Here is a 26,502-nt window from a genome sequence, read left to right as displayed (position 1 = left end):
CATCTAGACGGGCTGCCTTGCAGCAGCGGTCGGAGCGGTCAGGGGCTTTAAGGGGGAGATGGAGCATAACAGAGAAGAGCTGAAGATTCTGCTTAGTTTTATGTGGGATTTGTTATTAGTAAGTTGTGGCATAAATCTAATTCGGTGGTATAGAAAAGCCTTTCCTAAATGTGTTCAGCAGAATCCAACTAAACACACTAAAAGCAAAACAAAAACAAAGAAAAGAAAAATCCTCTACTTCAAGGACAAGTACGAGTTCTCTTCAGTGGAGATGGTTTGCCTTTTTGTTTTCGAACTATGGATTCCTACCTAATGAAATCAATGTATTGGAGCAAAGTAACTTGTATGAAACCAAAAGAAAGAAAGAAACTATTGTAAGGCGGCAAACACAGAGAAGGCAAGCCCTGTGGTGTGAAGGGTAAGATGATTAAAGCCTCTCATCCTTAGATATGTGTCTAGGAGCTGGATACATCGACAGTATAAACTTCATGTTTTTTTATTACGCTTTACAATCAAAAAGCTAGAAAGGACCATATGTTTCCCCCAGACTGTCTGAAGTCTCCCCGGAGTGACTCTTGGTGACTGTCATCCCTCATTGATGAACTATGGGTCCGAATTACCTTGATGCTTCAAGTCTGACCTCAGTGCACTTCAATAATCACAGAGGTCGCACAGGGCCCCCCAGAAAGATTTTTAAGGCTGGGAGGCAGCTTCTATCCCAGTAAGCCGAGACCCTTGCATTATGGGAAACCATGAAGTAGTAAATAAAGAATCTCACACTGATAGACACCAAATTCACGACTGTGACCTCCTGATAGGGAAAAGGGAAAAACAGAAATTATCTGAGTGTTGAAATTTAAATCACAGGATACACAGAGGTTCAAACACTGTCCTCTCTGCTTGTCTGTATGTCCGATGTCTTGCTACTAGGAAACGTGTTAAAATGAATCAAGTTTAGAATCTCTTGAACGCTGAAGTTCTTATCTATCTGATAGTTTGTGTTTGTCCAGGAGGGGCGGTGTGGAGTCTGTGAAGTGACTCCATTCCCTTTCCTAGAGCATAGGAAGAACTAAGGGACCCTTGTTTGTCAGGAGCTGGCCATCTCAGGAGCATCCCCCGTGCAGTTCCCTCTGCCTGTGTGAGTTCAACAGCACCAACCCGACTCCCTACAGATTTCCTCTGTTGGAGAAGCTAAATGTCACTGACCGTGGCCTCCAACCCACATGACCTTCTGATGGCACCAATGTCCAGCCTGCCATACAACTGAACAGAGCGCTCCCCTGGGTCCTGAAGAAACTGCAACGGTCATTTGTACAGACGATAACAGCAAATGGAAGCTAAGTAGCATGGCTTGTCGTTACAGTATCTTTACCGAGTCCAAAGAACACAGCAAACAAATGAAGCACCTTTTAGACTTGTTGCTGGAATAAGCATTCTCACACCGATGAGAAGGAAGAGAGGCGATGTCACTGCTAAACCAAAGCCAGGACAGCTCCCGAAAGGCCTCAGTTCCCACTCTCACTGTGTGGTTCTGGCTGCCCTGGAACTTGCTATGGAGACCTCACAGAGATCCGCCTACCTCTGCTTTCCGAGTGCTGGGATTAAAGGTGTGCACTACCACGCCTGGCGGGTTACTAACTTCTATTTGCACTAACCTGGCCACCTTGCAAGAGTCTGTCTTTTAACTCTAAAAAGATGAGGTCTCAAAATCCTGAGACGGATCTGCCAGACCACTACTCCAGATCATCCCAAAGGACCAGGGAAGTGGAACCCTTGAGAAACCCTTCCTCAAGGACACAGTGCAGAGACTGTCACTCCAGGGCATCACTGTTTCCTTTCAAAGGAAGTTTAAACACACCAGTTTTGAATCTCTACTCATGGCCAGAGCTGAGGATGCGCTAGGAGCTGCTCTCGGAAACAGTTTACTGCGCACACGTAGATATCTGATCACAGTTGCTGATCAAATCGTTTTCACAGAGCATCTCACACAAGTTAACACAGAAATCAGCAGCGCTTTTAGGCTGCGGTGACACACAGGGGCGGACAGGACAAGAACAAAGCGGGTGTGAGAAAGGCATAAGACAGCGTGCACGGGGAGCATTGTTGTGGGGGACTCCTCATCACAAGTGGATTCCCGCTGTGGGACCCAGGCTTTTGATTTGCACCCCTAAGGTCAGGGGATGAAGCCGCAAAGGGCATATCCCCCCCCCCCCCGAGAAGCTGAGACAGAGCACAAGAGACGGGCGTGCAAGTCTTGGCCCGAGCTGGACTGAAAGAGAAGTCAAAGGAGAAAGGATCGGGCTGAAGGAAGGAAAAATAGAAGCCCCCCCCCCCATCCCCGCAGTGGCTCAATGGCTCGGTCAGTCCCCATAAGCTGTGATTCTAAGGAGACACGCAACACAACAGGGGACTGGAAGGAGTGGAGGGAGGGGGAGCGGAGGGTGGGATGGAATGCATGAGAGAATAGTAAACAGACAGACAGACAGACAGACAGACAGACAAATAAATAAATAAAGGAAGAAGTAACAAGCCAGGGACAGTGAGGCTGTTGTCAACTCCCACTCAGACCCCCATTTGTCTCAACGGATCCTCTATTCTGAAAGCCTGCTGAATGCCCAGAAGACACGGCCCTCGGCCTTCTGGAGCTCAGACATTTGCTTGACTATCGAATGGTATTGTCAAACCATGAAATACGGTGGAAAACAGTGGTGTTGACAAAGGAGCCAGGGACCTGTGTGGACCTGCTGATGACACACTGACAGCCAACAAGCCAAAGGCGTGAGCACTGAAGGCAAGAGTGCCAAGAATGTGTCACAGTGGGGTGGGGGACTTTCTCAGAAAGCCTGAGAGTGGGTATGGGGGCTGCTGGAGACATCCCAGGCTGGAGTGTGAAAGCAACTGCAGAAAACAGGCATACTCTAGGCAGGAAAAGCTGCCTGATGGCCTTAAAAAGCAAAAAGGAGATAAATAAACTTAAGTTTGAGTGGTCCCACTGGATACCGATGTGCAGGTAGAGAGGATGTGACAGAAGCAGAGAGTGACCAACAGAGCTGCAGAGGAAGACTTGAGGGCCTCACAGGGCAGCAACAGCAGGCAGGCAGGATCCATGCACTGTGCCTTGTCTTTCTTCAAGAGAGGGGGCTTTCATAGGACCTCACACAGACACGGAGGAATGACAAAAAAAAAAAAAAAAAGTTCTCTGCCTGGTCCCAAGTCTGGGCCCTGCATGAGTGGCTCCCTCCTCTTTATGGCACAAGGTAGGGGAAGGGTGTGGGGAGCTAGGGACTTGGGGGCGTCTGGGAAAGCTGGGGAAGCTGGGGGCTGGGAGGACTGGGGGTAGGGGAGAACTGAGGGCTGGGAGAATTGGAGAACTGGGGGGTTGGGGGATTGGAGAACTGGGAAGGCTGGTGGGGGCTTGACATATAAAGAAACACCACATTCAGGCTGGCACTCGGCACTTAAGAGTCTCGCATCCCTGCAACTGACTATCAAATATAAACCAGCCACTCTTTCTCCTAAAACACTCAGGGCTCTCAGGTGGAAAAGAAAAACACAACACTCTTAAATATATTTTTATGATGAGCCCGCCACTCGGCATTTGCACATGAAGCACCCTAAGAAGTCAGGAAGGGCAACAGGGCACCGTGTTCACAGAACAGCTGGAGAGAGGGGCTAGGACATACAAGAGAATCCAACCATGTTCCTAGTCTTGCAAAAGAAAAGGAGGCTGGGGAGGAAGGGTGGAAGACCTTACATCCCGCATTTTCTATTAGCTGGAAAATCTCTCCCTGTTTGGAAAAAGGCCCAGTAGAGACTAAGGTGTGCAAAAAGCCAGGGAGTGCTTTGCCCTTGGTTTCTCAAAGCGCCAGTTGAGCTCCCGAAGAAAATCCATCCTTGGACCTCTTCCTGAATAGACTTTTTATGAATCAATGTTGATTCTCGTCCCGCCCCTCCCATGCACTTCCTGAAGGGGCGTCTGATTAGTTGCACTGGGAGCCCACGGATCTTAATCCAGCTCTTGTTAAGACCACAGAGAAGAGGGCACAAGTCAGCAGAACAGGTAGCACGCCGACTTAGTTTGGGGGTGGCCCTGAATTTGAGCTCCAGCTTGGTTAAGAGGAGAGGGAGCGGAGAGAGAGAGAGTTCAGTTAGTAAAGTGCTTGCCTAGCAAGCCAGAGACCCTACTTCAGACCAATCCCCAGCACCTGTACAGAAGCCGGAAGAGCGGCATAAACCTGTGATCCCAATGCTGGGGGAGCAGAAACAGGAAGATCCTTGGAGCCCACTGCACAGACTAGCCGTTCTGTGATGTTCAGGTTAACTGAGAAACCATGTCGCTTTTTTTGTTTGCTTTATGTTTATTTTTTGTTTGTTTGTTTGTTCTTGTTTTTTGAGATAGGGTTTCTCTGTGTAACAGTCCTAGCTGTCCTGGCACTTGCTTTGTGGGCCAGGCTAACTTCGAACTCACAGAAATTTACCTGCCTCTGCCACCCAAGTGCTGGGATTAAAGGCGTGTGCCATCACCTCCCAAAAGATACCTTGTCTCAAAGAGCAATCAAGGAAGATACCTGATGTCCACCTGAGCTTCCACAAACATACACACACATATACATGCACACTTCCCCACACAGACACACATACACACAGATACATAGGCACACACCCAAAAGAAAACCTGTAAGACTAGATCTCTCAAATCCTTAAACATATATTCTATTTTCTCAAAAGTGTGGCTTCACGCTTACTTCCTTTTCAAGGTAAGACGTGTGAAGGAGGCTATCGTGGGTAGCGAGCATCTTACACAGAGACAGCGCATGTCTCAAGTATGCTCACCTATCCATAACCTAATGAAACATGGCCCAGGCGGATGGCTCAGTGGTAAAGTGCTTGCCTTGAAGGATCTGATCCCCAGAGAGCACATAAAATGTCAGCACGCTGGTGTACTAGTCAGCCCAGCTAAATTAGTGAGCCAGATTCAGTGAGAAGATAAGGGAGTTGGAGAGGTAGATCAGCAGCTAAAAGCACTTGTTGCCCTTATAGAGGCTCCAGGTTCAGTTCCCAACACCTGCGTAGAGGCTCACAGCCATCTGTAACTCCAGTTCCAGGGTATCTGATACCCTCTTTTGGCCTCCACGGAAATTGGCCAACAAGGGCACTTACATACATTAAGGCAGAACATTCATACATATAAAATAAAGTGGACACGGTGTCCACATGCATACACACACACATGTGAAATTTTTAGCGAAATAGCCCAAACTCAACAGAAGAATAACACAATGCCTTTAACTCATAGCAGAACCCAGACAGGGGCTCTTAACTCAAACCTGATTCAAAAGTACTACTTGATTTATAATGGAGTGTGTTGATGAAAATTTCACATGCAAGCGAATTTATAGGCTTCACATTCCTGACAATGCAGGTCTTTGTCTCCCCCTGGTATATCCATAACGCTTAGCATGTTTAGGAAACATCCCACATTCTCAAGGGCAGCAAGCAGTCAGGCCAAGTATTTCTACATGAATGATCGATGAATTGCAAATTCGAGGCCCTTAGAAATCTATTTTTACTTCATTGTTTATAAACTCGTGAATAACTATTGCCCTAGAAAAAATCCTGGACCTTAGCAACCCCAAGAAGAATAAACCAGATCTTATGCAACAGAAGGTGTCTTGACTCCAAGCAAATCTAACCCATGAAAATCTGGGTTTACCACAAATATAAACTCGGGAAAGATTATTTATTTTACAAAGTGAGTCATAATGAGTGTAAAAGTATGAGTCCATCTCCCCAAACCAGTTACCCATTCAGCTTTTTGAGAGATAAAATATCCTTCCATCCAACAAATGCTTACCTAGGTCTTTCTTTCCATACTGCCATTTGAGTTGGCAATAGACTTCCTAGGTCTTTACTGCCCTTTGAGTTGACAATAAACTTCATACTTTAACTGTCAAAGCGGTATTTAATTGTTTGGTTCATATCAATGCAAGCCCGTTAGAAGAATTAGGAGATCTCATTTTACTTTCAAAATATAATTTTAACCTTGAAAATACACAGCGTCCATCTTACCACCTGGAGATTGTCCTTGGGTCCTGAAGGACCATTGTCAGCAGACTGTAGAACAAATCAAATTAGTGCTGAAGACACTATATTATAACTGCTTTGCCCATCAAAACACCACCACCCTTACAACTCTGAGAACTTTACAACTGTTCTAGCTTTTGTGTAAGCAGGCAGTATTATTTTACTGCTGGAGTCAATGAGCCCCTTGTAAAAATTGTTGCCAGCATGGCTTCCAGAAACAAGACAAGCTGTATTACTCTAAATATCAGATGATGCCCGTGCAGAGTATCTTAGTTCAAATGTGAAAGCAGATCTCTGTCATTCTTTCAGTAGATACTAAGGCTGGTTTCATGGGCAACTCAACTTTTTCCTCACTGTAGGTCGGTCCAGACAGACTACATTCTGTTTTGCAGTCTTGAATGTTTATGAGCAGCTGAGCTTCCCTCTAATGCAAACATGTACACTTTGCTTTCTCTTCCTACTACCCCACTTCCCTTCTCTCTGTGGTTCAGCCCAAACACGGAGGATGGTTCCACAATACAGAGGACAGAGATTTAACAAAATAAAATAAACAATTTTTTAAAATTCAGGATCTTTTTCTTTTCTTTCTTTTTTTTTTTTAGGTCAAAACAGAAGTCATATAAACATACTAAAATTTTACTTACCTTCATTTCTTTCCCACTTTGGTCTTCTGAGAAAAATAAGTACCTCAAAGAATGAGTAGCTGTTTTGCCTGGCATGGTACCATCAAACGTGTTGCTGGAGCTGGAAGGATGGTTCAGCCGTTCAGAGCACTTGCTTATCTTGCAGAGGGCAGCTTTATTTCCCAGCACCCATATGCCTGCTCACAACCATCTGTAACTCCAGTTCCCTAGGATCTGATGCCCTCTTCTGGTCTCTATGGGTATTACATGCATATGTTACATATACATGCATGTAGATACACACTAATACACATTTCTTTGAAAGCAAATATATACTATTATTTATTAAAATCCCTTAAAATGATCTCTGAAGCCTTTTGAAGTAATTCATAGCACTTCATTCATTAATCCCACTGAGAACTAGGAATCATGTCTGCATTTCCTATACAGTAAAACTCCAACGCTTTTAATATTACATCAAAATATAATCCAGACATCAGTGGTCTACTTATGGCCCTATTAAGTGGTTCCATGTGGGGAGGGGGAGTCATGTTGTTAGGCTTAACTTTTATTGGTTATTTGAAATATAGGTGGCAGTGAAGATAATCTGAGATGACTAATCTTGATTCTCAACTTGAATGGACGGAGAAGTGCTTGGGCTATCAATAAAGCACGTGTCTGCGCATGTCTGTGAGGTGGATCCAGAGAGAACTGGCAAAGCAAGGGATGCTCACACGGAGTGGTGGCACCATTCCATGTTGGGGCATAGATGGGATTAAAGAAAAAAAAAAGAGGAGCTCTTTAGCTGAGGCTCTGTCTCTCTGCTTCCTGAGAGCCATGATGTGAGCAGCTGTGATGAACCAGCCCTTTCAGCCTCCATGGACCGGAACCTCAGCCATCAGCAGCTACTAGCCAGTCCTTCTCTATGGTTCTGTAAGGTGTTATATCACATTGAAGAGAATTTGACTAAGTCCAGATCTAGACTTCCGTGCCAGCTCAGTAATAATGGTTTTTCCTTACTGTTCTCAGCCTGTGAGTACCCACAGTCTATAACTGGCACCCAAAGGACAGCTTTCCTGACTCCCCAGACCAGAGCTGGGACGGACACCTCCAGGCTGCCAGTTTTCTAAAGTGGATCTCTTTGGAAACAGAGGTAACAATGTGGTTAAGAGGGCACCAAGTGCCATCCTAAGGCTTCTGCCTGTTAAGTTCATCCTTGCCTGCTCTTCCCTGCACCCACCACATTCCTGCCACGCAGACAACCTGTTCTTGACACTCTCACCTTCCGTAAAGAATTCCAGAAATTAAAAAGCAAAACAAAACAAAAACTAAGCAATGTACCTCCTCAAGCCAGATTAGCACACCGAGGGGGCGAGGTGTAAACCAGGCTGGGGATGGTTTGGTTGAGGATGGTGATAGCAGCAGTGTGTGTGTGTGTGTGTGTGTGTGTGTGTGTGTGTGTGTGTGTACTAGATAATGAGGCTTGATTGTACCACTGACTTGAAAGATTAGGCTTGAAGGGTTTCATTCTTGCCGGAGACATCCAGGGCAAAGGAGGGCCACTACTTTCCAAAATAAGTCACGGCTGACCCGTGACCCCTTACCAGGAAGACATCCACGAATCTAGGACATCTAGAAAGTTAGTCAGCATGCGGGAAGAAAAGTTTTCCCTACGTAGATCTGTCACCAAATGAAGTCTTGAGCTTTACACGTTAAGGAGTCCGAAGAATAGCCCTATCAGAAAACATACAAGTACTAGCATGACCTTTCGGGGAAAAAAAAATTCTGAACGGAATTTTCAGTAAACACTTTTGTCAGTTTCAGTTGAACTCATAACCAGGCAGTGACTGAACCCTGCTGTTGCTCCAAAGAACAGACTCCAGTTAGGAAAGGGCCACGGCTGTCCGTGGTGAGCTGCAATGCATTCATCTGCAGTCTCCATGCATGTGTTTCTCAGCGCAGAGAATTTCAAATGTAAATAATTTTGGTAGTCTGACACATGTCATTAATAATTCATGTATTTTATGAAAACTGCCACTGAACAACTGTAGTTTTTTTTTTTCATAACAGCAAACATTGCTGCTGTGACATTAAGCAATCTATTGCCACCCCACAAATGGAGCCATATGGTGCCATCTGTTTCTAGGTTCCATTCCAACACAGCTACTTCAGGGCAATAAAGAAATTGCTGACCAGAGGATGCAAACATGTCTCTTACTGCACAACTTTGCAAATCATCAATGCATCGTCTACATAACCAGACAGGAATCTGACGGTGATGGGAATCCTCTCTGCACCTCATGGCCCTGGTGACGATGTCAAACAATGTATGAAGTGTATACAGATTCTCTAAATTGCGTTATTCCGGGATTACCGGCACTAACCACTCTACTTAATCCTCAGGGAAATGTATAATCGTCCCATGCGATCACCTCAGCCAGAGACTCTGAGTCCCTTGTGCACAGAATTTTGCTTCAGGTTTGATCTTCCTCTCAACAACTAAATGTCAGTGAGTGTCTGCGAAACCCACTGCAATGGACACCCTTCCAAGCCAGCTCAGATATCACAGGCCTTTGTGGCATTCCCAGATGCTGTGTATCCAGCACACATTCCTGTGTCAAGCTTTTTATGGGCGGTGATTATCTTACCCACCGGTAGCATTCAACCCATGTACATAATCACTGACGTAATGACAACACCAACTGTTGGTGTCAAGACACAATGGATGCTCAAAAATATTACAGCTGGTTCTGGCATATTCTTTACACTGGAGCCCCTTGTTTGGACACCTTTGTTGCCAGCTGCTATGATAACCCAGCTCCTCTCACCACACGTGTCTCCGTTCCTAAGGAGGGAGGACAACAGTTTGTTGTTGTTGTTGTTGTTTGGGGTTTTGTTTTGCTTCTGAGGCGAGAGTTGGCAGCTGAAGACATCTTAGTTGTCACAACTAGGGAAGGAAGATGTCCCTGGGATCTATCTATTGGCTAGAAGCCAAGGATCCTATTAAATGCTCTATGATGCAGAGGACAGCCCCTAAACAGGAATGATCTGGATCTTACAGTCAACAGAGTCGAGCTGAGGAAGCCCTCATAGAGACTTATTCTTCAGTGGCAGTTGGTTCAACCTTTTTTTAAAATTTATTTATTTATTATGCATACAATATTCTGTCTGTGTGTATGTCTGCAGGCCAGAAGAGGGCACCAGACCTCATTGCAGATGGTTGTGAGCCACCATGTGATTGCTGGGAATTGAACTCAGGACCTTTGGAAGAGTAGGCAATGTTCTTAACCACTGAGCCATCTCTCCAGCCCCTCAACCTTGCTCTTATTACTGCCCCCCGCCCTTAACCTATTCTTTCCAAAATCTATCACTGCTAATGGTCCTACTTAATTATGTCTGATAATTTGTTTTTGGCTGTCTTTGGGTTTGGGGGTGTTTTCAATTGGACTTTCAGAAAAACTACCCAATATATCAATACTTCACAAGAAGAAATGAAACCAGGTTTTAAAAATTCTTGCTGCTGCTGGGAAGAGAGGCAGTCTGTGAATTCAAGGCTAGACTGGTCTACAAAGAGCGTTCCAGGACAGTCAGGGCTACATGGTGAGACCTTGTCTAGAAAAAAAAAAAAAAAAAAAAAAAAAAAAAAAAAAAAAAAAAAAAAAAAAAAAAAAAAAAAAAAAAAAAAAAAAAAAAAAAACAAAGCAAAAGTGGAGAAAGCACTTAAACATTTATTCCCTTTCTTTTCTTCCCCTCCCGCTTCCTTCCTTGTTTTCTTTTGAATCAGAGTCTTTTTGTTGACTAGGCTGGCCTTGAACTCATAGATTTAAATGACCCTCAGACTCTCAGATAACTGGAACTTGGCAGGTCCCTCTGCCTATCACTCCTATCTTTAAATACACATTTCTTCAAGAAGGATACAAGGTGACAAATGAGCCCAAGATACATCAGCATCACTGGGAAGACACAATCAAAACACAGAAAGGGGTGGCTTCCCCCTGTCAGAACTGCCACTACCAACAAAATGGAAAGTGCCCGAGTGAGCTGGGGCTCAGAAGCTTCAGCCCTGTGGGTGGGAATGGAAAACAACTTGGCTATCACAGACAAGCTTAGTCGTTGTTCACGGAGTTACCATATGACAACCGATCCTAGGTGTGCACCCTAAGTCAAAAGCAAGCACTTGGAGTTCATGGCAGGTGGATTCACAATGGCTGAGAGGTGGAAACCAATGAATGTCCATCAAGAGACGAACGGGTAAACAGAGGTGGCGCACACCCTGGAGGTATCTATTTTGCAGTCACAAGCAGGGAAGAGGCAGGCTGTGCAATGTGGAGGAACCTTGGAAACATTGCTTAGCATTGTGAAGCAGACACAAAGGATGCTAAGGAGTCAACTCGTGTGGAATATCTACAGATTCATCAAGACAGTACACAGAAGGGAGGTGACCCGAGGGGGACGGAAGGGGAATGGGAGCCACTGCTCAAAGGGCATCGAAGTTTAGTTTGAGATGAAACGTTCTGAAGATGGGCAGTGGCGACGGGTTCACTGTATGAGTATGCTTAAGGCCACCAAGTTTAAACTCAAAAATGGCTAAATGGTAAACGTATATTTTTTATGATTTATTTATTTATTAAGTATACAACATTCTGCCTCCATGTATGCCCGCACGCCAGAGGAGTGTGCCAGACCTCATTACAGATGGTTGTCAGCCACCATGTGGTTGCTGGGAATCAAACTCAGGACCTCTGGAAGAGCAGCCAGTGCTCTTAACCACTGAGCCATCTCTCCAGCCCCCGGTAAACGTATATTTTTTTTATCATGAAAAAGAAAGAGTCCATTCCAAGTGTCAAACGATATGCTCTGTTACCCTTCAAGGTCTTTTCTCTCCCTTTCTCTGCCAGAATTAGAAATGGTTTTTAATCAATATTAATTCTTGTAAAATAACGTGTCATGGTTTCGTAGAAATTTGAATAGCCGGTGACGTAAAATGCTGAGGAATCTTCTAGATAACCGGTCCTGTGGGCTAATCCCTCTCAAAGCTGCTCTCTGAAGGACAGCCCAGCTCGGGAGCCCTGGCTCTCTGCCTGCCCTTCAGAGCCTTTCCTCCACTAAATGCAGATTCATGTAAACATATCAATTTCCTCTGAGGGCAGTGGTTTGGGGTTTAGAGCAAAGTACCGTTTTAAAAATAACATTTGCTTCAACACCGAGGGAAGGAGGAATTGCGCACTGAACCCCAGAGAGAGTCATTTTTTTTAATGAGACCTGCTTTCTATCTCAGAACCGACTGGCAGCAACTTTATACAGCCTCAGTCAATAATGCTCAGCCTTTTCTTCTCCGTATCAGTTTTGCCTTATGGTGCAAACTCTAAAATTTCAACCAGGGTTGGAAAGATGGCTCTGGCGGAGGACTTAGGCTGGGTACCCAGCATCCACCTGTCAGCTCAAACTGTCCATAACTCCTGTTCCAGGGGCACCAATGCCCTCTTCTTGTCTCCATAGGAACTGCATGCACGTGGTGCACAGACATACATGTAGGCAAACAGTCATACCCATAGAAAATAAATCTTTTTAAAATGTTTTCCAGTTAAAATAATATACTAAGAACATCCCTAAGACAACTGTATGGATTCAGGCGGGGTGGAGGGCAGAAATACACATTTCTTCTTGGAGGAACAGTTGATGTTTACGGTTGCCAATAATATTTCAGAACCTCCAAAACATGATGGGAAGATCCACACAGTCTGAACTTCATTCTTTCATACAACTGATTCTATGGTCTCTCCTGAAATAGGACAACAGAGCAGACCACCGGAATATAATTATGGGTTCAACCCAATTTACATTACACTACACAATTAAGTACAAGAATATTTGAAGCTCATTTAGAAACACACTTTAGCCTGGCGGTGGTGGCGCATGCCTTTAATTCAGCACTCGGGAGGCAGAGGCATGGGGAACTTTGTGAGTTCAAGACCAGGCTGGTCTACAAGAGCTAGTTCCAAGACAGGCTCCAAAGCTATAGAGAAACCCTGTCCTGAAAAACCAAAATAAATAGATAAATAGATAGATAGATAGATAGATAGATAAATTTTTATTTGTTTTTACTTATATAGGTACTGCGATTATTTTAATGCTTGGTTTAATGAAGTTGTCCAGTGACCTCTAAGCCTGCTGAGCAGTAGACTGAGAGAGGAAGCGGGAGATCCCCTTGCAGAGGCCGGGTATGAAGTGTGCCCCTGCTGCAGCTTGGCCACCCTTTGCCGGGTGCTGAGCTGGAACACGTGCGGAGCCAGTAAGTCCCGGTCACTCATGTACAAACCACACTGTCTTCCTTTCTCCGACCCCACATTCAGGAGGGCACCAAATTCCGATGTCCCGTGCAACTAACTGTTCCTGCATTCTCCTAATGTTTGGACCCCTCAGCGGATTCCATTCTCATCCACAGCAGCGCTGCCTGCAGACCACGTGACCCTTTGCTGCGCCTTGCCAGCACAACGGGATCACCACGGTTTCTTTAGGTTGGGATTGAAAGGGCTACGTTTGCACTGATTGCTCCCCGACCCCGATTTTTATTCTGAACTATCTACTTTACGTATTTTCTAACAAACACAGTGAAGCCAAATGTGCACTGATGTTTTTTTTTTAGCTTCGAAAGCTCTTCTGACCTCCTGGCACCCTCTGCTCCTCCTCCAGGAAGTCAGCTTCCTGGAAACCCTCCCCTGTGGCCTTCAGGTGGTGGCAGCGGCAGAGGCGGCAGCAGCAGCAGCAGCGAGCTTCCCTCCTACCCACTGGGTTCCCACAGCATCTTCACCCCTGTCTTTGTTAAAGGCTGGGAGTCTCCTCAAAGTCACCACCTGGCATGCGGGGTGCGAAAATCTAAGTCCAGTTTTATCAATGACACGAACCATTGCTTCATTAAATCTCATGTAAGCAGTTCAGCGTCCACCCTAAAACTTGTGGCTTTGCTAGTTTCATACAATAAATTTCTTTAAAAGGCAGACTTACATAACACATACAATTACTTTTGGGCATTTGCATTTAACACTTTATCTGTTTCAAGAGGTATTATACAGAATACTAACTTGAACGTGAATCCTTGTAAAGGCTTAAGTGGCTATAAATAGGATTTTTAATGTCTTTAAACAGATGTGTATGTGTGTGTTGAGTTTCCTGGCCGCCTGAAGGGCGACGGAAACATTAATAACGCACATGAGATAATATGTGCCTAGAATCCTAGCGCTTGGGAGTCTGAAACAGGAAGATAGCGATTTCAAGACCAGCCTGGCATCAGAGTGACGTGTTGACTCAAACACACGATTCACTAATAAGCCATGTGATGGACGCTATCCTGGGAAGCTCAGAAGTGGTGGCGCACCACTGTCAGAACACCTGACCCGCTGGTGTCCGTATGGCCATCAGAAACGTGGCATCACCTCAAACGGTCTTCCCTGTCCCCCTAGGCAGCCTTCCTAGTCCAACCCCTTGAATGTTCTCCTTTTGCCCACAGGTTAAATTTAAATAGTTCTTCCTTGTCTAAGGATTAGCCCTGAATCCCTGTATCCTTCTCCCCACTACAGCCCACACCCCTAAGCCACTAGAAAAGATGAAGAAGGGAGATGAAGGCAGAACCTAAACTTGGGCGATCAAGGATGACCTGCGCCTCTACTAGGGCTGAGGGGCTCAAGATGAGATGTAGTTCCTAAACTCTGCAATCTTTTAGTCGTCCCAAGGAGGCCAACTAGGAGGCATCTATGGGCGCAGATGAAAGAACTTTATCCAGCTGTCAGCAGAGACGCCTGGCCAGACGCCTGGAGCAGTATGCTTCAAACCTCCCTGCAGGATATTCAAACTCACTCTTGAGAGAGTAGAGGTCACGGCAACAAACCATAGTGACCTCCAGAAAGAAGCAGTGAACCACACCATCCCCCTGCCTCAGAGTCCTGACATTCTTACAGGGATTTCTACAAAAATCTCTCTTCTTTCCAGACCTTCTAGTTTATTCGTATTTATATTCTCGAACCTTGAGGGGCTGAGAACTCATACACAGCGATGAAGTTCTACCCAAGAACAATAGAAAGAAACCCAAACAGACCGCAGCTGGACAGGGCATTAATGAACCTCACTGTCTGGGATTATAACAATTTTCGTTTATTTCTACTTTACGTGTACAAATGTTGGCCTGCTTGTGTATCTGTGCACCACATGCATGCAGTGCCCACAGAATCCAGAAGAGGGCATCAGATTCCCCTGAAACTGGAGTTACTGATGAGTTTTGAGCTGCCAAGTGGTTGCTGGGAATTGAAGCCAGGTCCTTGGTTAAGAGCAGCCAGAGCTCTTAACCACTGAGCCTTCTCTTCAGCCCTGTTACTATCCTTAACATTTTTCTTTATTCTTGTAATTTCACACATAGAGACAAAGGAATAAGATCACATATGCCCTCCACTTCCCCTCCAACATGCCTCATAACATATCTGCTTTTAACTCTGGATCTTTTTAACATAACCCACTAAACACTGCTAGTGCTGCCCACAAGTTCATGGGTATGGGGTCATTCGCTGGAGCATGGGAATCCAGGAGTGGCCACATTCCCTAAAATGAACACTTCTCCTTCCCTCAGGAACTATCCACTGCCTGTAGCTCTTTAGTAAGGGCTGGGGCTCTGAGATCATCTACTCTATCCACGCTGGGATTTCAGTGGGCTTGACCTTATGCACCGCAGACTCCATGGGCTCCTGAGTCCAATAGTCATGTCATTTCTAGAAAACCAGACTTTTACAGCACTCTGCCCCATCCTGTGATCTTATATTCTCTCCCTGATGGTCCTTGAGCCTTGGTGTGGTAGGGTAGGGGGTTAAATATGGATGTACTGCTCAGAGCTGAGCCCTCAGTCCCTTATTCTCAGCACTTTGATAATTCCTACATCTCGACATTGACTGCTGCCCACTGCATAGATAGACAGACAGACAGACAAACAGACAATTGGTAGATAGATAGATAGATAGATAGATAGATAGATAGATAGATAGATAATTGGTAGATAGATGATAGATAAATGGTAGGTAGGTAGGTAGGTAGATGATTTGACTGATAGACAGACAGACAGATGATTGATTGATTGACAGAAATAAGGCCTCTCTGACCAGGTCCTAGCCCAGGCCTGGTCTCCACTCTGGGTCCACAGCTTCCCTGGAGTACTATCCTGGCATCTGCCTTTATGCTCTCCTTCGCGCCTTGTGAACTTGTCTGTAGAGCCCAGAATTTTATTTATTATGTTGTTTCTTATTTTGTGGAATGTCCCCATCCCCTGCCTGGTTGGGCGCGGGGCGGTGTCTCATAAGCAATTTGGATTCAGTAGTTACAGGGTAAATGAAGTTGAAAAGTATCAACACTACCCCCCCACCCCACACACTGGCATGCAGAAGCACACTACCCGCCCCCCACACACACACCACAGGCAGGCATGCGGAAGCTGCATCTACAAAATCCTCACATTTAAAAATCAACACAAAAAAAATCTGTTGGGTTTTTTTTTTTTTTTCAAAAACCAGACCCTTTATACAGAATATTTTACCAGTGGCTTAGATATAATCACAATAAAAAGCAATGAGACGGCCACGTCTCTGAACATTCAGGCGCCAGCTGTTCACAAACACAGCCAGCACCTGGTGGCCAGTTTGAGCAAACATGCGATTAGTCAACAGGCCATAGGGAAGCATTCACGTCCTCAGAGCTTTGTATATGACCAACGCCTGAGCCAATTCACACTCCTGAGAATGACGCTCAGCTGCCACTAGACAACAGAGAAGGGTGACAAAAACATGTCAAGAGACAGGCTCGTGGGACCTAAAATCTTGTGCACGTGGCATATTCTCTCGTGGTGCTTTTTCACGGCTGCCGGTTTGGGCTCCGCACTGTCTTCCCTGCCATTGCCAGTCATCACTCCTGGTAGTCACTCGTCACTGGTGATCCCCCTTACAAATACGTTCTGTGACATCCAACAGGCCAGATAGTTATTGAGGTATTTCCTCGGCCAGTCTAAGACCCTGCTGTGACCCAGGGATCTTGTACTCTGCTAATGCCAAGCCAAATACCCAACAATCTACTTCTAGAGGCTCGCCTCCCTCCCTACCCTTTTAAGCCTCACACTGCCCCGGCTGTACAGACGTCCTAGCTTTAAAATTCCCTGCCCTTTCCCTGCTCCCCCTAAATGCCAACTCATTCCTCTCTGAGTCTCAGCAAACAAAAAGATGAACTCATTAATATATAATGAAGTGTGAATGAGAGAGGCCAAATATCCTAGCACAAAGCAGAACATAGGTAGGCTCCGAATCCTCGTCTGGGTCGTCATTGTTTTCTGAAGGATGGCGCTGCGCAGGCAGACAACATTAGCTCCCACAGTGTAAGAAACAAGGCTTCGGTGGAACATGCATCACACATAAGCATGCCTTAAGAAAGTTCTGCACATCTGCTCTGCACTCTCCACAGCACATGAAACATATATGCAACTCAGCCCAGAACAGGCTTCGGGGGGGGGGGGGCGGTTCAAGGCAAAAGCACTAGGCCGTGTAGAGGGAGATAGTCTACGGATGAAGGCTGGGGTTTGGAGGCAAAAGATCCCCTCTGTCTAGAAAGCCCTTCTGAATCAGTAAGTTTAAGCCCTTGTTCCGCTAGTGTTCCTACATCTCCAAACCCCCTGTGAACAGTCACCGGCACTTACGGTCTTGTAAGTGATCAGATGCTAACCACACTTCAGCCTTATCTGGTGGCACACACTTGAAAGGCTGAGGCAGGAGGATCGCTGTAAATGTGAGGCCAGCCTGGGACACATGGCAAAACACTATTTTAAAAAAAAAATCCCTGCATGGAAAGGAGAAGGGGGCTGAGGAGATCTTGATTGGCAGCTGATACACAGATTCAGGAGAGGACCAGTCAGTTTTTTTTAAAGGTGTGGCCCTCCATAGGTCCATCCACTCCAGTGGAGGCCACGCGTCCAGCACAAACTGGAGATGATGGGTTAAAAAGACAACGAGGACACAAAGTTGGGTGGGTAGAGAGGTGAGGGGGTGGTCTGAGCAGGGTTGGGGAGGGATGAATATGATCGAATCACATGTATGAAATTCTCAAATAACTGCGAGAGGGGGATATGGGAGAGGGAGGAGGCAGAGAGGGGCAGAGAGACAAAAACAGATGAGAGACAGAGAAGAGAAGAAAGCAAGGCAGAGAGTGAGGCAGAGAGGGAAACCGACGAAAAGAAAAAAAATACAGTGAATTTGATGGAGAGGGGAGGAGAGGCAAACAGAGGAGAGAGAGAGAGAGAGAAGAAAGAGAGAGAAAATTTCATATTTAACATTTTTATTGGCAACTCAAAATGATTAGAAAAACAACAGAGCTATGTAAATCACCTTGGCATTTATCTCATGGGTTACACTCGTTCTCTTTAAACTAAATATGGGCTTCAGAACAAGGGCAGAGAAGCACACGGCTTTCCCTGTCGCGACCTCTGAAGGGCTGCAGCTCTCGTCCTGGGCACATCCACAATCCCTCTCTCAATATCCAGGACCTCTGATTTACAGCAAACTGGATTTAAATTTTAAAATGCACACTCTCTTGGATTCGTGTGAAGTTGACTGGGAGGTAATTGGGGCTTTTCCAATTAAAAATGTACAATTAAATGTGTCTTTTAGGCCCGACATTTAAGCAGATTCCTGTTCTCCCACCGCCGTGCAGTAACTGTTTGGGTTTGCTGATCAGAACTTGGTGGATATGAAAGACCCTTTAGCATCCAGTTCTAACAAGGCCAAGAGCTCCAATCAAATACACACTAAGACATCGGCAATTTTGATGTGGCTTTGGAGAGAGGGGCCATCAGTGGATTGTGTTGGCAATTTTTCATTAAAATCATATTAGAGTTTTATATTAGTGGTTGCATTGTATTAAAACCTGGATTCTTTTTTAAAAATTACTGAATAATATATGGAAAATTGTTAATGCAGTAAGAGTTATTATGGAGTTTTCCTGACTACAACGCTTAGATACGGCATTCCTGGGGGGGGGCGGGAGAATACATGGGGGACACTCAGCTACGGCATTCTTGGGGGGAAAGACATGGAGGGGGCCACGGGGCGGGGGGGCGGTGAGTTGAGCTCAGACTGCTTCCCCGTCTGGGCTGACGCTCACCACTTCAACACCGGCTTCTCGAAAGATCGACCTAGTTTATGGGTGAAGTGCTTTTATAGATTTTATTTCAGAAGGGACCACGGGTTCAATCAAGAGAGTTTTTCATTTAATTACTACTTATTGACTGAAGGCTGAGCCGAGCACTGCCGTCAGCAGTAGAGGGACAAGAAGGGTACAGGAGACAGGGTCCCCTCCTGTAAGGATCACCTGAGGGGGAGAAATAACAGTAAGCAAAGCAGGAGATGCAAAGGGCTCCTAGAAAGACACGCCCACCACCGCGGAGAGGAGAGCCGAGCAAAGCCCCTGGAGGTAGCACAAGAGCAGAGTCCACAGAGGGAAAGGCATCCTGGGCCTGAGCCTAAGCTCAAGACACTGGCAGATGAGAGGGAAGCCTAGGGGTGCACGCAGAGCCATAACTCACTCTTGAATCTGCAGTGAGACAGTAAGCCTGGAAGAGGACACCCCCTGTGAGTCAGACAAGGGGTCCCGGGGCTCAGGTGCTACCAAGGTGAAGAGGCATCAAGATGAATACGGTTTTCACAGCCCCGATGACATCTAATGCTGGCAATTAATCTTTACATCCTAACGATCTCAGCTGGCACAGACCTGCTTTAGAGGAACATTCGCCTTTAAGGGCTAGTTCGTTGCCAGGGTGTATTTGTTCATTTTAACTCCGTCCCTATTCTTACACAGACATTCGCCAGGTTCACATAGCACACACTGCCTGCTCACACCGCCAAAATGCAGGATGCATGCGTGTGCCACCCTGGGTTTAGGACGGCGTTCTAATTCACTAGCAATGGCCACAAAGGGAATACAAACCCACCCGTGTAGAAGTACAACAATTTGAGGAGATTCATACTTTCAACCTACAACCAGCTTTTGCTTTACTCTGCCTACGCCCCTGCTCCTGAGTCCCTAAAAGTGCTCACAGAAATAAACAGGAGTCTGCTCTAAGCTTTTGTTGAAAATGTTAGGACTTAACGTCATAGGTTTTGAAAAATAAAAACCAAGAACACTTCTAACCCTGACCTTCCCACCGCCGGGGCATACCCCTGGATAAGTATGATTTAGAGAGTATTAAAGCAGCCCATGATGAAACTGTTTTCTTGTAGTAGAGGGAAGGTCATATACCATCAGCTGCCTTAATAATACGGTGGCCGTCTCTCTCCAACTGGGCAAAATACAGTGCGCTCTCATTCACCAGAATTCAATTTATCTGTGGAACTGATATCAAATTGTTTTATTTATGTGAAAAAATAATTTCTTGGGGTTTTCTTGTTTGTTTGTTTTTCCACTCTCCCTCCAATTTGACCACACGATCCGAAAGGATACGCAAATTTACCCCTCATTCAGGGCTTCGATATCTGTAAAGTTTCCTATAAAACAGAATGGAAATGCTTTTCTTCCTACATCTTAGGTCATCAGAGACGCAGTATCTGATACTGGTGATTTGCTCATTAACTATGAAATATGTAAAATAGGAGGAAAATATTTGATAAAGAAAACACCAAGTGTCTCGTGCTTCAAAGGCCTGGCAAGTGTTTAAGGGGTTAACTTTAATTTGTCATTGATTTTTTTAGAACCCACTACTGGTCAGTGAACTAGCTGGGTCTAGACTTTGCAGGCATTCTCCTAAGCATAGCTCAAACCTGGGGGCGGGGGGGGGGGGGGGCACCCTGACAAAGCCAGCTGCTCAAGCTTAAAAGTGGGGGCTGGCAGTGTCAGGACAGATCCAGCAAAGGCCGGCTTGCAGGAAGCTGCCTTTCCATGAAGGAGCCTTACCACTAGAAGTTATTTGCAGAAATATTATTTGACGCTTCGGTAGTCTTATCGTATTTTAAATGTTCCTTGTTTATAAACTACCACACCGGTTTCTTATCTGTGATGTCCTTGGATTACCAACCACAGAGACTTGAAAGTGAGCCAACATCTTGTGCCCCAGACTTCCTACAAGCAGAGCATTGGATCCTGGTCAGTTGCTGTAGAGTGTTTGGGCTGTATTTTTACTTCCCTTTTAAATATAGATGAACAGTTTCTAAATGCAAACCTCCTAGGGCATTCCCTCTCATTGACAGGCATGCTAGGACATGTCACGACCACAAATATTCCCAAGGAACTGCCTAGGAAGGGGCATCATTAAAGGGCCAAAGACCTTACCGCTATCCTCTTCTCTCCCTGCTAGCTAAATTTTTACAGGAAACCAGCAAGCCACCACACCGTCATTGTAAACTGGGTCCACTAAAAGTAATTCCTAGTGTTCCGTGCCGTGCATTCAGCCGAATTACATACAATTTGTTTCCAAAACGAGAGCCACATCATTTGTAGGTTATTTCTCAAGATTACCAGTTCTAGCCAAGAAATACCCCCAACGGAGGACCTCAAAACTATCATTTTCAATTGCCACGGTCGGAGGGAGAGAGGGAAGAGAAGGAGTAAGAAGACGTGTGGCGATTAGCTACCCAAAAGAAGGCTCCCCATGCTCCTCCTCCCCATCACAAGGCCGGCGTCAGTCAGTCGCCTGCATCTGTCCCCACCTCGCCCCCTCCCGTCTGCGCAGCGCTGGCACCCAATGGTAGGCCCGGGAGAAGACAAACACAACCCAAACGCTAGCTGCAGACACTTAACATTCCTAACTTTTTTTTCTCTCTCTCTCACTGTGTGTGCCTCAAAGGTAAGCAGAGAAGAAAAAAAAATTACAGGAGTATGAAATAAGCCTTCGTGACCAAGGGCGCCCTGGAGTATTAAAATCTCCCCCAGACTACCTTACATACACTCACACTCGCCCCTCTACTGTCCCCACCCCCCAGGAAAGGGCTACTTTCCCGAGCTGGGTTCCAAGGCTCCTGTCCCTGGGTGCAAGACATTGTGCATCCTTCTGCACTCGGCCCACGAGCATCCCGCATCCCTGCCCACGCCCCGGGCCACGCGTCTCCCGGGATGAGTCCTAGGTGCCCAGACAGCCCCGGAGCCCTTGCACACTACACACGCCACCCGTGCTCCACGGAAAGCCAAGCCCCACGCCCGAGGACCTTAGGGACCTCCAGAGTGCCCACGCTCGCTGCATGGCAGCGCTTACCTGTCCGTGCGGTGCCACGCGTGCCCCCACGCACCCGGGCTGCGCGGTAGCTGCAGGGCCCGGGCGGGCGGCGGCGGGACCGAGACAGCGGCTCCAGAGGCGTCAGTCAGGCTGGAGCCTCCTCCTCGGCCGCCCGCGTGAGTGCGCCGCGCTGGAAGGGCGCCAGGCGGCCGTGCGCGCAGCCCCAGCCAGGAGGGGCCGTGCGCCCTGGCCACGCCGCGCTCCCCGCCCCGCCGAGCTGCACACCCGCCCGCCCTGCGCATCGCGGTTGCAGAGGGCTTTCAGGGCCAGCGGGGTCCCCAGGTCATCCCCGGAAGTGTCCTCCCCACCTGGAACCCAGGCAGCGCAGCGGAGGGACGGGGCCGTCCCTCTGAGAGGCAGACAGGACCACCAACCGTGCTTGCCAGCCGCGCTGAGTTCTAGTCCCTAGAGGCCACATTTACTGGCTGGCTGTTCCTTATCTCTGTATCCGAGGCATGACTTGCCTGGCACCGGCCCAAGAAAATCTGCCTGAGCTGAGTGGCGAGTGGAGTTTCAAACCAGTCCTGTAATGGTGTGGGCTGTGATTTCTTACCCAGTGTATAATACATACTATCTAATCTTCTCGAGATAGACATCACGGGCACAAGGAACCTTCCTGTCCAGCGGCCTGGCTGTCCCCTAGGTCGACTGCCTCTAAAATGTCACTTGGGAAGCAGCACCGGTGTGCTTTTGGTTCCCCCACCAAACCGTAAAGGTTTTCAAAGAGACAGAGTATGGCATAGGGCCACCTCGGTCAGACCCCCTGCACACATCCTTCAAGAGGCCAAGGCACCTTGGAAATGTAAGGGAAAGTTCTCAGTTGAACTTCTTTTCCTAATTCTAAAACCACCACTTTCTGGAACATGCTGCTTTTGCAACACCATCCAAGGGTAGCCGAAGAGGGCTTTGCTTAAAATATATCGTGGAAGTTTCAATAATGCTGTGACTTCAGACTGAAAGCTGGCCCATGCCCTGCTGTAGGTGTTAGGTTTGAGATTGCTCTGGGAAAGAAGAAACCTCAGAAGTAATACTGACCAGTGGTGGGGACCAATGAAAGTCATGGGCTGGATGAGGGACTTGTTTTGTGCGCACTTTGAGGCAAGTACTTCGATTCTCTGAATTGATAACTTGTAGTCCAGCACCACTTAACCCAGAAATGATATTAAAGAAAGAACTGATCCAACCAGTTTCCCCCTTCCATGGAACACAGAGTGTTGATGGGCTGGCTCATGCTTCTGCCATGGAGGCTGTGAATTCACAGAATTCTCGGGGGGGGGGGGGGGGGGGGGGGGGGGGGGGGGGGCGCAGGGGGCCAGACCTCTGAATATATGTACTCTGCCTTTTCTGGACATTACTCTTTTTTTTTTTTTTTTAAAAAAAAAAAGGTTTTATTTACTATATATACAGTATTCTGTCTGTGTGTATGCCTGCCTGCAGGCCAGAAGAGGGCACCAGATCTGATTACAGATGGTTGCTGGGAATTGAACTCAGGACCTTTGGAAGAGCAGGCAGTGCTCTTAACCACTGAGCCATCTCTCCAGCCCCCTGGACATTACTCTTTAAAAAGCTAGGGAAACAAAACAGAAAAACCCGGTGAGGTTCAAGAAAGAGCGAATACCAGCCCTGGAGAAGAACACTCATGCTGGCTGATTCTTTTAACTGCCTAGTTATGAGAACTCTCATCTGTAATCTGTCTTCCTCTGTCATTTTTGGATCATTTTAATAGGAACATAATTCTTTTCCACCAAAGCATTCTGGTATGGAAACATACATGAGACCAGAATGTCAGCAGTTGAGATTTGGTGGCAATTCCCTTATGATTTTGGTTAGGGATCTAAAAACCACAGCTAAAATCTCCCTTTTCTGGAAGAGTATACCTATTAGGCAGACTGAGCTCCCTGGGTTGTCAGCTCCTCTGCCCACATCTGTCACGTGTGCGGCGCTCTAGCTGGGACGTGAAACAGCCCCCAGGTTATGTGTGGAAGGCCGGGCCTCCAGCATGTGGCCCTGTTGGGAAGCAGGGTGGCACAGTTACAGGGGTTATTGGCAACGTAAAACCGAAGAGGATATAGGTGCCCCCACTCCCTTTCAGACAGTCGTGAAGCGGGCAGCCCTCTTTTGTCACATGCTCTGACCACAGAACCAAAGAAGCAGGGCCAACCCCTCAGAAACCACCAGCCCAAGTAAGCCTTCGCGCTGCTCCAGTTGTCATGGTGACGGAAAGCTGGCTTACAGTCAGCACAGCCATCAGCCCAGTCTGGGCTCTGTATACCCTCACACCTTGCATCTGGCCCGGCTTTGGAGTGGTTCTGCTCACAGCCCTGCCCACCCCTCCCACTTCTCTGCATGACTTTTATGCATGGTGACCGAAAACCTAAGAGCAGTGAGGATGAGGACGTCGGGGAGGAAAGATTTCTTTCCCCTCCTGGTCTGAGAAGGGACAGTCTGTGGTGGCAGAAAAGCACTGTTCTGGAAGCAGCTTGGGGTGTTGAGGCTGAAGCCGGAGGCGACTGGTTTCACTGCCTTGGCAGGAAGACGAATGGTCTGGAATGCCCAGCCCTCTATGGTCCATCTGACAGCTATACCCCATTTCCCAAAAGTTTCAAAGTCTCCTGTGCTAGGTACTTGTCTGCTGTGAAGATAAAGCGCAGACCCAAACCAAACTGGAGACGAAAGGGTTTATTTCATCTCACAGGTTACAGGTTATCACGAAAGGCAGTCAGGGGAGGAACCTGGAAGCAGGAACTGAATGAAGCAGGGGCCAGGGGGAGCTCTGCTTACTGGCTCACTCCTTAGTTCCCTGAGCACCTGGTACCGAGACTATGTGGACACAGAGGGCACCATCTGATAGAAGCGCCTATCATTCAACATCAGTACCCAAGCACAGGTGTCACAGTCGGGCCAGGACCTGGGGAGGCGCCTCTGACAGAGATGGAAATTCCAGCCACCTTGAGAAGTGGGCATGAACACCTACACTCCAGACTACTGTCTCCACCCTGACTCTTTGGGTGCTGCCCCATAGGGGCTGGTCTGGTGACAAATGTCACCTTCCAGATGTGGTGATAGAGGTCACAAAGACAGCCCAGGATGCCTATTGTGTGCAGAACCTACTGGGGTTTTGAGCATAGAAACCTTAACTGTTAAACTGGCTGCATTTGTAAGAACAAGAATGCAGCATGGGAGGTCACTGCTGATAAACAGGAAGGGACTGAGCCGAAGCAAGGGCAGATGGTCTTGATTCAGCAATAAGGGTAGATGAGGGCTCACCGTGACAGTTCCCTGACACAGGACTCTATGTCCCCCCTCATATCTCACACGGTGAGATAATCATTTCTGTCTTACAGCTGAAGATCCGGGGACACAAAGTGACTGGCACGCAATTCAAACTCCCGTCAGCCTGAGTAGAGAGCCAAGGCACATGCCTCTGCCTCTCATGGTCCTTCTGGAGTTCACAGGGAACTGTAGTGTGTGGACAAAACATGACACCAGATGTTCCCCTATCAGGCAGGGGAGGAGGCACATGTGTCCTCACTCGCTCGCTCACGTGCGACATGAGGGGAGTGTACACTCATGTCCCTTCTACAGGGAGCGGGGCAGCCTCAGGCTGCTGTCCTGTGAGAACCGGGGTATGTTTACAAAAGATAACATCTAGAACTTTTTTTTTTTTTTTTTTTTTTTTTTTTGGTTTTTCGAGACAGGGTTTCTCTGTGGTTTTGGAGCCTGTCCTGGCACTAGCTCTTGTAGACCAGGCTGGTCTCGAACTCAAAGAGATCCGCCTGCCTCTGCCTCCCGAGTGCTGGGATTAAAGGCGTGTGCCACCACCGCCCGGCTTAAGAACTTTTTGAAAGGTGGCTCAGCCGGGAAAAGTCCTTGCTATACAGAATTAATGCCTGAGTTTCATCCATTGAACCCACTGGAGAGTTTTTCTCTGACCACTGGATGTGCTCTCAAAGCCTCCACATCATATACAACGAGCCCCAGACCCAACGGCCAGAGAGAAGGCTGAGGGTACCAAGTGTGAACCCAACTGCGCTGTGACCAGTCAGATACCCCTTCCAGGGCAATGCCGCAGAAAGCTACGTACAGAATAAGACTTCTTGTTCTTCATCTTTGTAGGGTAGGGTAGGCTCACACAGACACTCTCAGGTGCCCTCACCTTTCCACCTTGCTTGAGACAGGGTTATTCCAGCCCGTTAGGTTAGCAGGTTCTGGGTATCAACGTGCCCTTTTCTCATAGTGCCTCTGATTATAGTCTACATTTTTAGCTTGGATGTTTCTGTATTTAGAGAGGTAAATATGGAGCTACACACACATGCACACACACATGCACACACACACGCACAGCTTTCATTATCCTCTTTAAGGGTACACCCCCAGTGCCCTAACTTGTTCTAAGTGCCACCTCCTAAATGTTCCATTCTTCCAGTCAGTCAGTCAGATGCTGGGGCCCAAGCCACAAATACATGTGTGTTCTGCATGTATTTCAAACAGAAACTATCACAACTTTTATTATGCTTA

General features: G+C 47.0%; 1 protein-coding gene across 1 annotated transcript in view; it reads right to left on the bottom strand.

Annotated features, from left to right (window-relative positions):
• Window positions 1–22,378, bottom strand: part of Smad9 (SMAD family member 9) — a 35,989-nt gene extending 13,611 nt beyond the window's left edge. The window contains exon 1 of the mRNA XM_050120250.1: window positions 21,964–22,378. The gene's annotated coding sequence lies outside the window, so the exon portion shown is untranslated. The remainder of the gene's footprint in view (window positions 1–21,963) is intronic.
• Between the last annotated feature and the right edge of the window lie 4,124 nt (window positions 22,379–26,502).

This window comes from Alexandromys fortis, unplaced genomic scaffold (assembly GCF_014885135.2).
Source record: "Alexandromys fortis isolate MF-2015 unplaced genomic scaffold, M_Fortis_MF-2015_v1.1 scaffold_172, whole genome shotgun sequence".
Taxonomy (NCBI): domain Eukaryota; kingdom Metazoa; phylum Chordata; class Mammalia; order Rodentia; family Cricetidae; genus Alexandromys; species Alexandromys fortis.
Note: the sequence above shows the minus strand (reverse complement) of the source record. Positions and strands in the feature narration are given on the sequence as shown.